The sequence below is a fragment of the Lactuca virosa genome, chromosome 8 (assembly GCF_052849685.1).
Source record: "Lactuca virosa cultivar CGN04683 chromosome 8, Lactuca_virosa_CGN04683_v6, whole genome shotgun sequence".
Classification (NCBI taxonomy): Eukaryota; Viridiplantae; Streptophyta; class Magnoliopsida; order Asterales; family Asteraceae; genus Lactuca; species Lactuca virosa.
Window position 1 is genome coordinate 301,661,864 of NC_136433.1, and position 15,756 is coordinate 301,677,619.

The window sequence follows — 15,756 nt, forward strand, 5'->3', positions numbered from 1 at the left end:
GACCCAAACCATACTACTGAGCAATCCTGTTCCCAGGTCTCACCTATACTGCATACTGGAGTGACCTCACCTATCAAGGGCTATATAGGCCAACTCCATACTAAGCCTCAACGACTTAGCCTTTCCTGATCCCTATCGTGCTATCTAGGAGATACAGGCCTCCGCCCATACTTCGCGAACTAGGAGATACGGGCCTCCGCCCACACTCCGCTAACTGGCTACTAACGAATGCTACTGCCATCCCGCGGTCTCACCACACTTCCTACACTATCTCTCTACTGATGAATGCTACGACTATCCCTTAGTCTTACGTCCTAGCTATACTCACATTCTGCCGAGATAATCTCCGGCTTGGTTTCCCAAACCAATCATCTACTAATCATAACTATATGAACCCAATGTTGGGAAGTTTCCCAAACTTCCAACCCTGCACTTCTCTACCCACACAGCCCCTCAGACTGCTTTCCTCTCCTTCTCAAAGGTCACTAATTCCTCCAGGTTTCGCATGTCGCTGCTCCTAAATACTTGGAGGTTTCTCCCCTACTTCGATTCTGCTAGATCCTCACGACTCACTACTGGGATAGGATTTCCAATCCTCTCTACCATCTAATGACCCTCCTACTGATAACTCAACGCTTACTGCTGCTAGTGACCCAAAATCCACTAGTATCGAATCTGACTCACTGCTGAAGATTAATAGAATCCTTCCAGAGCCCCAACCACATACTTGCTACAGTGACTGCATCGTGAGAACCTGCTCTAAAAGAATATCTTCGAACTACTACACTAACATCCAAGGTATGCAGATGACATATGACTTAATCGAAAAAAGATAATATAATACTCCGATATATATATATATATATATATATATATATATATATATATATATATATATATATATATATATATATATATATATATATATATATATATACCCTATCACCGATGCAGTACCATAACAATGTAATCATGAATAAAAGATAACAGGAAAGCAAAAGATACACACCTGCACTGTCCGGTGCTGCTCTCGGCTCCACTGTAGACAACTGAAAAGCTCTGCTCCCCACCGCAGGCGCCTCCGCGCGGCCCTGACGGCCGTCGGTGATCCTCAAAGTTGCAGGGGCAGGTGCCAACACCTGTGGAATGGAAACATATCAAGTCTGAAAACTGTAAGCACGAAGCTTAGTGAGTTCCCCAACCTACTACATACCCTGCATAATCACATACTGCAAATACTGGGCCACACCCGGTACTTCGGGCCTCGCCCACTACCTCGGGCCTTGCCCGCTACAACGGCCCCGCCGCTCCAGACCCCGCCTGACTTCGAGCCCCGCTCGGGTACATATCTGTTTCTCTTAGGCCCCGCCTGTCTCTGGGCCCCGCCCGCTAGTCATATACAAACATATAAAATATCGCATAACACGTAAACCATAACTACTATACTGCATTCCTATGCTAAGGCATCGCCTGTCTTGGGCCCCGCCCCTGTCCTGCTACTAATGAGTCATGGAACCCCGTCCACACTCCTGCTGATAGTGAGATACGGGCCCAGCCCACACTCACTCCATTCCCAACTTGGGCCTCGCCCCTGCTCGGCTACTGATGAGATATGGAACCCCATCCATACTCTGCTAATAGTGAGATACGGGACCTCGCCCACGCTCACCTCCCTACTAGGCACATACAAGTATCACACAGACAACAAGTATACTCTATCATGCAGACCATTCCTTGGGCACCCGCCCGATATTGGACCTTGGTCCTGAATATCATACTAGCAAACAGTGCCTAGGGCTAACCCCCGGGTCTTCCTACTCATAACTACATGGGCCGGCATTGCGGCCGTAGACCCATTCACACAAAGGGAAAACTCACCTGTACTGCTGAACTTTGCTGATAACCCTCTGGCTGCTATCCGATAACTCTCTGAACCGCTGCTCCACTAGCTCCCCGAGCTACTAATATAAATATAACGCTTAGTCCCAACCTGGACTCTAGAAGTCAAACTAAGTCAACTCTGGTCAAAGTCAAAGTTCTGGTCAAAGTCAACCTTCCAGTTGACTCGACTCGCCGAGTTGTTCTACCAACTCGCCGAGTCCATGCCCCTCAAAGCCCAAACAACCCCGACTCCACTCGTCGAGTCTAGCGAAGACTCGACGAGTTCTCCTTCATCTAACACTTCGGGACTATCTTCAACTGACTCGCCGAGTTGTTCTACAACTCGCCGAGTCCATCTTCATCAGCTAAGCAGATTGCCTTGGACTCTCCGAGTTCCTCCTTGAACTCATCGAGCACCATGATCTTCATGTCCATCACGGACACAGACTGGCTGAGTCCTTTTCTAACCCCACTCACTGATCCGACTCATAACAGAAGGGTTTGGGTTTTGCGACCCGACTTGTCGATTCCATGAGCTGACTCACCGAGTCCTCTATGTGACAACTCTATTCTGTCGATTTCAGTCTATTCCAACACTTCCAACTCATAGATCTGAACTCCTTATGCTAGCATTGCACGTAAAGTTTCTAACTTCACGTGCATGCAAGGGGGTTATGAGGCTAGAACACCAAATCCAAGCTAAAAAGAAGTTCAAGGTCAAGACATGGAGCCTTAGCTAGATAAAGCCAACAAATCTGAGCTTCTAGAGCTCAAAAGTGTCCAGATCTAATGTCCAATCCATCCTCCAAGGCTTATCACCCGGATTCCACTTGGAAATGGTCCAAATGTAACAAAAGAGAAGCTAGAAAAGAGATCTAGATGATTAACAACCAAGGTATAAGCTTTATACCTTCAAATAATCTGGAATTTCACCCAAACTCTGGATCTATACTCCTTTCCTTGCTCCCTTTCTTCCACAATCTTCAAGATGCACACCAAAGGCCTTAATCTTCTCACACAAGCTCAAGAGTGAAGTTGTGTGGCCAGGGTTTCGTCTCAGGACAATGGAGGCTATAAATAAAACCCTAGAAATGATAATGAGATGCTTAACTAGGGTGCCAAGTCCCGAAATTAGGGTTTCCCAACCCAGACCAGACTCGCCGAGTTGGTCACTTAATCCGCGACACGGGTCACGCTCCGACTCGTCGAGTTCCTCCTTAGACTCGACGAGTTGACTCCCTTGACTTAGGGATTTTCTTTCCTTTCTTGGTCTTCCTGATTCTGGGTGTTACAACTCTCCCCCACTTAAACTAGACTTCGTCCTCGAAGTCCGCTACGGCCAACTGTCCTGCAATCCGCTCGCATCACCCTTGCCTGATGAATATAACTCCGGCCGACCACTTCCATGGACCTTTCGCCCGGTCACTCAGAATAAAACTAGTCCTTGTAGATAACAATCCTCAAGTGCACTCTAATCCCGCCAATCCTGAGCACACAACTCACTCAACTGACAATCCTTCCAGTACTCCCCGAGTACTTATGCTGAGATCCTAGGGGTTCACCCCCTTTTTCCCGCGCGTTTTCTGGCCTTCCCAAGGCAACGTTCCACAACTAATCACCTCTTCTACCACTGTGAAGGACATACCCTTCACGGTATCCATCACTCCAGCCACTCCCAGTGCTGGCCACTACTGCCGATACATACCGAATACTTTTTGCTACTATAACTTAGCGCTGAGTACCCAACCCAGCGTATGGATCAGATAATCCTTCGAGTAAAAGATTCATCCCTGTAATGGTTAGACTCGAACGAGAGCTGCGCAACAGGGTCAAACCCTTCCCTTTGAGATTATCCCACCCTGCTGTGAGAGGCGTAGCACTCCTCGGTCCACTAACTGTCTCATACCATACCCCTCTATCATCACTCTCCTGCCTCAAAGTTCTACTGCCTCATCTGCCTTTCGAATGAAACGAGACCACCCTGGTCCCAACTGATTCTGCCGATAACTGGGTTACTGGATACTCACCGGTCACTACAACTACCATAATCTCTTAGTCGCTCCCAGCGACTTCTGAAGGAACTTCGGCTGTCTAAACTGCTCTATCTATCCTGCCACTCTGGCGCTACCAGTCTTGGGATCCTCGATCCCCTATCTTGACTCAAAGGTCCCTACCAGCTCCTACCTGTGCTGCTATAATCTCACGGGCCTCGCCCACGGGTCTCATCCGACTATATCCTAGGGCGGTCCTCCCCTCTAGTCCCACCTGTCTAGCTACTGTCGCACGGGCCTCGCCCACGGGTCTGACCCAAACCATACTACTGAGCAATCCTGTTCCCAGGTCTCACCTATACTGCATACTGGAGTGACCTCACCTATCAAGGGCTATATAGGCCAACTCCATACTAAGCCTCAACGACTTAGCCTTTCCTGATCCCTATCGTGCTATCTAGGAGATACAGGCCTCCGCCCATACTTCGCGAACTAGGAGATACGGGCCTCCGCCCACACTCCGCTAACTGGCTACTAACGAATGCTACTGCCATCCCGCGGTCTCACCACACTTCCTACACTATCTCTCTACTGATGAATGCTACGACTATCCCTTAGTCTTACGTCCTAGCTATACTCACATTCTGCCGAGATAATCTCCGGCTTGGTTTCCCAAACCAATCATCTACTAATCATAACTATATGAACCCAATGTTGGGAAGTTTCCCAAACTTCCAACCCTGCACTTCTCTACCCACACAGCCCCTCAGACTGCTTTCCTCTCCTTCTCAAAGGTCACTAATTCCTCCAGGTTTCGCATGTCGCTGCTCCTAAATACTTGGAGGTTTCTCCCCTACTTCGATTCTGCTAGATCCTCACGACTCACTACTGGGATAGGATTTCCAATCCTCTCTACCATCTAATGACCCTCCTACTGATAACTCAACGCTTACTGCTGCTAGTGACCCAAAATCCACTAGTATCGAATCTGACTCACTGCTGAAGATTAATAGAATCCTTCCAGAGCCCCAACCACATACTTGCTACAGTGACTGCATCGTGAGAACCTGCTCTAAAAGAATATCTTCGAACTACTACACTAACATCCAAGGTATGCAGATGACATATGACTTAATCGAAAAAAGATAATATAATACTCCGATATATATATATATATATATATATATATATATATATATATATATATATATATATATATATATATATATATATATATATATATATATATATATATACCCTATCACCGATGCACTACCATAACAATGTAATCATGAATAAAAGATAACAGGAAAGCAAAAGATACGCACCTGCACTGTCCGGTGCTGCTCTCGGCTCCACTGTAGACAACTGAAAAGCTCTGCTCCCCATCGCAGGCGCCTCCGCGCGGCCCTGACGGCCGTCGGTGATCCTCAAAGCAAACTCGGAAACTGGGCCTTCTTGTGGCCCCTCTGACTGTAATGGAAACATATCAAGTCTGATCCCTGGGCGGTGGTAGCAGTACAATCCCTGCTGAAATGACCAGTCCGACCGCACTTGAAGCAGCCAGAATCACCACCACTACCACTCCTGCACGCACCCTCATGCGTCCTGCCACACTTGCCACAACGACTGCGGCCCCGAAAATGCCTCGATCTCCCATCTGGCCCCTTGGGCCTCTTGCCTGAACCTGTGGCTGCCTGAACCTCATCCGACTTCCTCTTCCTCTCAGTCTCCAAATCGATCTCCCTTTCTCTGGCTCGAGCAATCATATCCTCTAGCGTCTTGCAGCTAGACCTTCTCACAAACTGCCTGATGTCACTCCTCAGCATCTCGTGATATCGGAACTTTTTCATCTCCTCGTCCACCACGTACTGAGGAACCAGAAGGGCCCTCTCCCTGAACTTGGCGATGATCTCCGCCACAGTCTCAGTCGTCAGCTGCAGGTCCTGAAACTCCCGTGCCAACTGCTGCACCTCAATAACTGGTGCAAACTCGGCCCTGAACCTGGCTGAGAAATCACCCCATGTCATCGCGTCCAACGCGGCATCATCACCCATGGCCTGACCAACCTCCTCCCACCAATCTTGCGCTCTGTCCTTTAGAAGACAGGAAGCGAGTCTGACTTTGTCCCCCTCGGGACACCGGCTCGTACGGAAAGCGTTGGCAACTTCGGCCAACCACCTGCTGCTAGCAATGGGGTCCCTAGCCCCATGATAATCCGGTGCTCCACAAGCTATGAACTCTCGAAATGTCAAGGTACGCGCCCCAACCAAAGCCATCATCTCAGCGTGTAAGGCTCCTAGCCTCTCATCTAATATCTCCAGTATGCCATCCTTGACCGTGACAAAGATCACAGGAGTGTGATCTAGAATGTTGCGCGTAACCTCGACTGATACAAACTCCCTCATCCGCTCCTCGAGCTGCTCGGTCCCTGATCCTGAGCATGATCCCTCTCCAGCGCCTGATCCGCCAACTGGTCTACCCCGTAGTGTCACCATTCTGCAACATATCATAACTATCATCAACATACACATCTTTACCGAGGGATCACACTCACACTACAAGTTCCCCGGTTTCATCTCAGCCCTTCTTGAATCGAGTATAGATCCTCTGCTTTTAGTAGTATGGGCCCCTACTACCTTCCACATCTATCCGTACTTTCCTCAAGAATTGCCTCGGCTACACCAAGTCCCTTCCACTGCTACTAACACTGCTCCCATCACTATTCTCATCCCAGGCTTACCCTAGGGAACCCCTGACCCAACCAGTCCTCAGCTGCTGAAGGTTTCCTCGTAATGCCAATCAGCCATTAACTGAATATCATCACATGTGACGAGGCTCAGATAATCCTTCAAGTAAAGGACTTGTCCCTACAACGTTTAGACTCAAACGAGAGCTGCGCAGTAGGGTCAAATCCAGAACTCTGAGATTATTCAACCCTGATCACATCTGACTTAACGTATTCATCAAATGACTAACTCCCATCACTCAGAATCCTACAAGGCACAGAGCAAGCAGCATTCAGACAAAGGAAAAATCTAACCATAACATAATTCAATCAAACTGTTCTATCCTCTACACAGGAATCTGTACTAGCATGCAATTCATAAAGCTCATACACATAAAACAGGCACATAAGGCATCCTTCTTATATCCTTAGCCCTAATCTAGCATGCTATTCTACTAACTGATAAACATAACATAAACTTGTATGGGTATTTTGGGGTACTTACTTGAGCTCGGCTGATTGCATGCACCACACCCTATTCTCCTTTCAAAGTTCTTTCCTTTCAAATTTCTTTTTCGCTTTTCTAAAACTCTTTTCTTTTGAAAACTTTATACCACTTCCTTAGTTTGAGTTCAGACACACCCGAAAGTGTGCCCGAAACCCTCAAACCAAGGCTCTGATACCAACTTGTAACATCCCAAAAACACGGTCTGAAAATTTCGTTTAATTTAATAATAAAAACCATATTTATAAAACCATATTATAAGTCATAACATAAGTTCGGAGTATCAATTCAAAACATGTTCTTATTATCAGAGTAAAACATCCCAGGCTGACTAACTATAGTGTGTGCCATGCGATCATCCCGAGCTCTTCCCTCCGCTACCGAAAGTACCTGAAACCAAAACTGAAAACTGTAAGCACGAAGCTTAATGAGTTCCCCAACCTACCACATACCCTGCATAATCACATACTGCAAATACTGGGCCACGCCCGCTACTTCGGGCCTCGTCCACTACCTTGGGCCTCGCCCGCTACAACGGCCCCGCCGCTCCAGACCCCGCCTGACTTCGAGCCCCGCTCGGGTACATATCTGTTTCTCTTAGGCCCCGCCTGTCTCTGGGCCCTGCCCGCTAGTCATATACAAACATATAACATATCGTATAACACGTAAACCATAACTACTCTACTGCATTCCTATGCTAAGGCCTCGCCTGTCTTGGGCCCCACCCCTGTCCTGCTACTAATAAGTCATGGAACCCCGTCCACACTCCTGCTGATAGTGAGATACGGGCCCAACCCACACTCACTCCATTCCCGACTTGGGCCTCGCCCCTGCTCGGCTACTGATGAGATATGGAACCCCATCCATACTCTGCTAATAATGAGATACGGGACCTCGCCCACGCTCACCTCCCTACTAGGCACATACAAGTATCACACAGACAAAAAGTATACTCTATCATGCAGACCATTCCTTGGGCACCCGCCCGATATTGGACCTTGGTCCTGAATATCATACTAGCAAACAATGCCTAGGGCTAACCCCCTGGTCTTCCTACTCATAACTACATGGGCCGACATTGTGGCCGTAGACCCATTCACACAAAGGGAAAACTCACATGTACTGCTGAACTTTGCTGATAACCCTCTGGCTGCTATCCGATAACTCTCTGAACCGCTGCTCCACTAGCTCCCCGAGCTACTAATATCAATATAACGCTTAGTCCCAAACTGAACTCTAGAAGTCAAACTAAGTCAACTCTGGTCAAAGTCAAAGTTCTGGTCAAAGTCAACCTTCCAGTTGACTCGACTCGCCGAGTTGTTCTACCAACTCGCCGAGTCCATGCCCCTCAAATCCCAAACAACCCCGACTCCACTCGTCGAGTCTAGCGAAAACTCGACGAGTTCTCCTTCATCTAACACTTCGATACTATCTTCAACCGACTCGCCGAGTTGTTCTACAACTCGCTGAGTCCATCTTCATCAGCTAAGGAGATTGCCTTGGACTTGCCGAGTTCCTCCTTGAACTCGTCGAGCACCATGATCTTCATGTCCATCATGGACACAGACTGGCTGAGTCCTTTTCTAACCCCACTTACTGATCCGACTCATAACAGAAGGGTTTGGGTTTTACGACCCGACTCGTCGAGTCCATGAGCTGACTCGTCGAGTCCTCTATGTGACAACTCTATTCTGTCGATTTCAGTCTATTCCAACACTTCCAACTCATAGATCTGAACTCCTTATGCTAGCATTGTACGTAAAGTTGCTTATTTCACGTGCATGCAAGGGGGTTATGAGGCTAGAACACCAAATCCAAGCTAAAAAGAAGTTCAAGGTCAAGACATGGAGCCTTAGCTAGATAAAGCCAACAAATCTAAGCTTCTAGAGCTCAAAAGTGTCCAGATCTAATGTCCAATCCATCCTCCAAGGCTTATCACCCGGATTCCACTTGGAAATGGTCCAAATGTAACAAAAGATAAGCTAGAAAAGAGATCTAGATGATTAACAACCAAGGTATAAGCTTTATACCTTCAAATGATCTGGAATGTCACCCAAACTCTGGATCTATACTCCTTTCCTTGCTCCCTTTCTTCCACAATCTTCAAGATGCACACCAAAGGCCTTAATCTTCTCACACAAGCTCAAGAGTGAAGTTGGGTGGCCAGGGTTTCGTCTCTGAACAATGGAGGCTATAAATGAAACCCTAGAAATGAGAATGAGATGCTTAAATAGGGTGCCAAGTCCCGAAATTAGGGTTTCCCAACCCAGACCAGACTCACCGAGTCAGTATCCCTAAATCGCCGAGTCGGTCACTTAATCCGCGACACGGGTCACACTCCGAATCGTCGAGTTCCTCCTTAGACTCGATGAGTTGACTCCCTTGACTTAGGGCTTTTCTTTCCTTTCTTGGTCTTCCTGATTCTGGGTGTTACATTAGATGTCTAGCTCTCAGCACATAAGAGGAACATATCGCATCTCGACTACATAAGACTTTGGCATAGTTTACACCGCACCTGAAAATAACCTTTATATCTTCCAGGTTAAGGATCAGCATTTAACCATATCAAAGAGTAACACTCCGCATACTTAATTCCCATAATGTATCTCATCTATTAATGATGCAAAGATAGTAACATTTTATCAAGTATCACTCACGACAACGATCCATGAGGTGATTTTGATGTGGGTCTGTCCAATACCAGTTCTCTGACAAGTATCTATGAATATTTGTTACAACCACTTTCTCGCTTTCATCTTATGAATGTTAACTAATCTAAATCATATTAGTCTTACTTCATAATTTTTCCCACAATTTATGACCGACTATGAACTTTTAGAATAATAAGATTATTCATAGATTAAACCTATTAATATAGAAGACAACAAATATTAATGTGATGATCATATCCATATATATCAAAATAGTACAATAGTTTTTGTTACAATGTTCAAAAATCCAAATACAAAATCTAAATCAAATCTCATTTCTAGAATAAAAAAGTTTGATAGTTCAAGTGTGACCATTCATGCTTAACTCAAAGGAATGAACTTATTCATAGGTCTGACTAAATTTAATACGATCATCTCCATATTTAACTTTATTTTAAGCATAGTAAAATATCTTGGAGAATATGATTTGTGTTATGATGTGGTTTATAGTATATTTAGCTTTACTAATTACACTCTTGAACTCATAAAAGATTTCTAGGTCATCCTTGAATTAGGATTTGACTTATATTTTCAGTAAACTCATTTATCTAATCAAATTTGATTACAAGTTTTGAAGCAGTAATGTATTCTGGTTTTTTAGTAGATTGTGCAATTATGTTTTCCTTGGACATCATTCCAAAAAAAAATTACCCTTCATAATGAAGTCATAATCCAATTATAATTCATAATTATATTTATCTGTTTTGAAGTTAGCATCTTGTGTAGCTCTTTACATAAAGATCTTCTTTTAAATTGATTAACTCATATACATTTTTTACTTCTTCTTATGTACTATTAGAATGCCCTTATAGTCATCCAATAACTTTCCCATGTATCTAATTTGTACCTTACGATGTGTTCATAGCATGATTTTAACCTTTATTAAGTATGTCTCATTCATACAAGATTAGGAATATCACGGTTGCACCCACTAGTTCTTAGTAAATACATATGTTAACTTTATTTTGATACAAAAACATATGGTGTGTTTTCATTTTAAAATAACGATTCTAAACTTGAGATCTTTGCTTTATCTACACAAATGGATCTTAAGACTCGCATTTTGTTAGGATAACTTAGATTAAGAAAACCTCGAAGCTAAGCTATATAGACATCTTCAAGCAGGTGTTTATTAAGAAAAGTACTTTTTTCTTGAAATCTATTTGTCATATATCATGATCAGAATATGTAATTATGGTAAATAATATCCTTGTTGATCTAATCAACACTACTTGAGGAAAGGTTTGATCATAGTCATTTACATAAGTGTGATTAAAGCTTTTAACAAGTATTGCTAAATGTATATACATTTTCATGTATGTATTCTTTCTAAAAAAAATTACTTACTCTTTTTCGCCTTGCTATAGGAAAGAAGATTAATCAACCCACATTTGATTATTGTACAGGGATTACATCTCAATTTTCATGACTATAACTTTATAAGTCATTCATCAGGTTCAAGATATGATATATCATTTTGGTAATTGATGGATTCTCCAAAAACCATCAAGAAGAACTCATCAATAAGAGATTCCATATTTCACATGTTCTAGATGATTCCTACCATATATGTGAGCAATTTGCATTTCCAAATAACTATTATTCATGTTTGACAATTTCTTTTTAAAACTAGTGGCAACTTGTGCTACATCAAGCTATGGTTCTTGAGCTACTTCAAGTTCCATGTGCCTCCTACTTGCTTTGTCATTAGAAGTTTGCTTTCTGATAATTGGTAGGTTTATATATAATAATCTAAGTAACCTTTTAGAATATTCTACAAATATATATTTAGTAGATTTTTAATTTAGAATCTTTAGTCTTGAATAGGCTTCAAATCCTCAAAAAAAAAATGTAAGATAAGGATGGAGCCTTTGTTAAGTTTTTATTAAAAAATAGTTTCAAAAACATAAGATATTAGCAATAGAAGACTTAAAATCTTGAATAAAAATAAACAAGTTATACCCACCAAGGATCATCTTGCAAGAGCTTGGAAAGAAAAACAACAACCATAGAAGGTGTAATAATTAAAAACATTTTTAGATCTTTTGTTCCTCAAGGGGAGGCTTGGAAGTTGTAGAAGAATGTGGACGAAATCCTTTCCTTTGTGGACACCAACAAGAAGCCAAATTGACATAAGTTTTGGATTAGGTGTCTAAGCCATTAACGAAATTATTATAAACTTAAATTATTCGCAAACTCCTTTTGGGTTGCCCTGAAACCTATTAAGAGACTGGAATGCTATTTGGAGAGAGAGACTGATTTAATAATTTATTATATGATTAATAAATTAAATATAAATCAAAATAAATAATTTATTAATATGTTTTTTGAATAATATATTAATTACAAATTATATTGTTTAGTTATAAATTAATCAGAAATTAATTCGAATTAATTTTGGGATTAACTGGAATAACTAAAAGTGGAAGGACTAAAGGTGACAATGTTCAAAAATTGAACATTGAGCAACTATAGAATGTCCCTAAGGAGGAAAAAAAATTCTAGAGGAGTTCTAGAGTTTCTAGAGTCTTTCTTGGGCTCTAAGGAAACTTTGAGGGAAAGTAAAAGGGACAAGGCTTACCAAGGAAACCTGCCTTATCAAAGCCCCCTTGATCACCTATATAAACCCTTCACCACCTTCATATATTTTGCCACCCCCTATACCATGGAAGAATCAAACATCTTATCCCATTTCCTCTCTCTTCAATAGCCTCCAACTTTTAGTGTTTGGGTGTGAGCCATTAGAGGCACGCGATTTCTGGTGCTGGCTTTCTGAAGTTTTACAAAGAAGGAATTAGAGTTTATTTACAACAATAAACTTAAACGTACATTTTTCTAATAACCATTCTCAAATTGAAATCTACTTTAGGGTTCTTGAATTCAAATTGTTGTTTGCAAATCATCACTGTTGTAAAAATCCCGAGTAGGTCCCGATTAATCTCCGACTAATCCCTAGGCGCTACTCGACCGATTAGAGGGCACCTAGCGATTAATCCCTGCATAAATAATGAGTGAAACATTATAAAACAACGAAATTTTAACATTTTGAAGAAGTTTTATTTCAATGGAAACTATTTGAGGCATGATTAGTGTTTTATTAATCATATTAACCTATTTTGTTATCATATTAGTGGTATTTACGAACTTTGATATGATATTAGTCATATTTAATTTTAAAAAATTCAACAAATTAGCAATTAATGGTCCCCGATTAATCCCCCGATAAATCTCCGCCTAGCCAATTAATCCCTTGACCCCAGTCCACCGTCTAGCTAACGTCGAGCGTTTTTTACAACCTTGCAAATCATAGTGAGAACATAGATCCTTTAGGGTGTATGCAAACTTAGGGTTTTATTTTTCCGCCTAAAAATATGATTTTTGTTATGTATAAAACCCATCAGCGGTATCAGAGTGTATGTTCTATGTGATCTTGCACAAAGTTGAATTAGATCAATAACCGTTTTGATGGTTTTTGATTTGGGAAAGGGTTTTAGAAACCCTAGTCTCCTTCTTTGATTTTCGAAAAATGCTAGGGTTCTTGTAGGGTTTCCTTGTTTTGATAATTATTAGTTTTAAATGTCTTAATTTGGATAATTATAAATTTGGTAAATCCCAAACCTTAATTTCGAAATTAGAGGGTATTGGATTAAGATTAAATTTATTTGGCTAGTTGATTAATACTAAATAAATTGTTTAATCCTTATTGGTTTAATTTAATTGAATTAATTTTATTAATTTCGAAATTTATAAATTAAACCTATTATTTTGAAAAGTTTCGAAATACATCTTATACTATATATAAAATTAAAAAGTTTAATATTTACTATATGTTTAAGACTAAGTCAGTTACATCGTTAGTATGCCTCATTCACAAAGCCATACTATAAGGAGAGGTTAAGGAAGCGGCCTATAAAATGACTGTCATTGGGTATCCGTTCTTACCTATCGCTCTCTTGTATAGTGGAGGGTCGTTAGCCGAACGGATTTGGTATGACATAACCTCCTTAATAAGTATAATCGTATTATAGTAACCAAAACATCTTTTATAAAATCCCACTCTTAGTTACTTTAGAAAAATGTGAAAAGTATTTTAATCCATAAAATTACACATTATACTTTATAGTAGTTAGTGGAGCACGTGTGGTTAACTGACACACTAATATTGACAATAAAGAGTAATAACGGGCATCTCAAAAATTATCATTGATTAATGGAGCGTGTGTGGTTAACCGGCACGTTAAAATGAGATGATAAATGACATCGAGAGTGCCAAGCATATTTGTATGGTTATTCAGATCTAGTTTATGATCCTCAGTATCACAATTACAAATAGTAGAGCATAATCTGATATTAAACATGCCATTGATAGAATCAATGAATCTCAAAAGATCTAGGAACTTCATAGTTCGAAATTGGTGAATTGTTTTTACCTACCTTCGTAAATTTGCAATAAGATTATGATATCCCTCTTCTTAGTTGTGAATTGTTATTTTGGATCCTAGCCATAATCATTTATTATAGGTTAAAATATTAAGGATAATTGTCATCTAACTAAAACTATTCTTTTTCTCTATAGATGTCTACTCCTGTTGATGCTTCTGATCCATCATCTTGAACCCACTACTCAGTTTTCTCTCTTATTTCCATCGTGTCCAAAGTAACTTTTGATGGCTCCAACTACAATGATTAGATGTGCAACATAAGAATGGCTCTTCGATTCAAGGTCAAAGAATATGTCCTTGAAGATAAACTCGTTGAGTCGATGAAAACACGGCTACTACTGAACAACTAGCCTCTTACAGAAAACACTACGATAATGCCACAAAATTTGCTTGCAGAATGGTCTCCATAATGACTCCTGAAGTACAGAGGTTCTATGAGGAATACTGACCATTTGAGATGAACAATGACCTTTTGAAAAAGTACCACAAGAGAGCTCGTCAAGAGAAATTTGAAGTGGTAAAGTCCCTCATGGCTTGCAATATGAAAGAGGCAGAGTCTGTCTGTAACCAAGTGCAGAGATTGAAAAGATACGTGGAGCGCCTGGTTAAGCTTAATGTGCACTTTGACGAGGAGCTGGCCATTAACATGGTCTTAAGCTCCTTGCCAAGTTGTTATGATCAGTTTATATTAGCTTATCATTTGATCAACACAGAAACCACGTTGGACCAACTCCATAACTTACTAAAGACTGTTGAGTCGGGATTGAAGGGGAAGAATAGGGCCCCTCATGCTAATACTGCCATTCTCACGATTGAAAAGGGAAAAGGGATGAAAAGGAAGGCTGCTTCCAAAGCTAACTATAAGAACAAGGACGATGCAGGGTCATCAAGCAATAGGAAAAGGGTGAAGCCCAACTCAGATATTCCAGTTGTTAGTGACCCCAAAGAGTCCAGTTGTTACTATTACAATGACAAGGGCCATTGGAAGAGGAGCTGCCCCAAATACTTGCAAGACATCAAGGATGGCAAGGTGAAGCCATCGTAGGTAGGTATATACACTATTCAAACTAATAACTCACCATCTACATTTTTGGTCCTTGATACAGGATGTGGTTTACACATTTGTTCTAATTTACTGGGGCTAAAATAAAGTGAGGAGGTGGAGCATGGGAAGATGAATCTGATCATGGAAAATAGGCAATCTTCTCTAGTTACCAAGATTGGGGCTTATCATCTTGTTCTTAGTAGTGATGTTAGGATTAGTTTAATTGATTTTTGTTACTCGTCAGAAATGACACGAATCATTATTTCTTTTCATGCATTGTTTAGACAAGGTTTTCGCTACTCCTTTGATGATTTGAATGGTTCAATTGTAGTTTATAAAAATGGTATTATATATTTGAAGCTTTACCTTGTAATGGTGTGTATGAAACTATGACTTGTATTGATATCTTAGACAATAGTGTATTTCATATTGATTCTTCTAATGGATTAGACA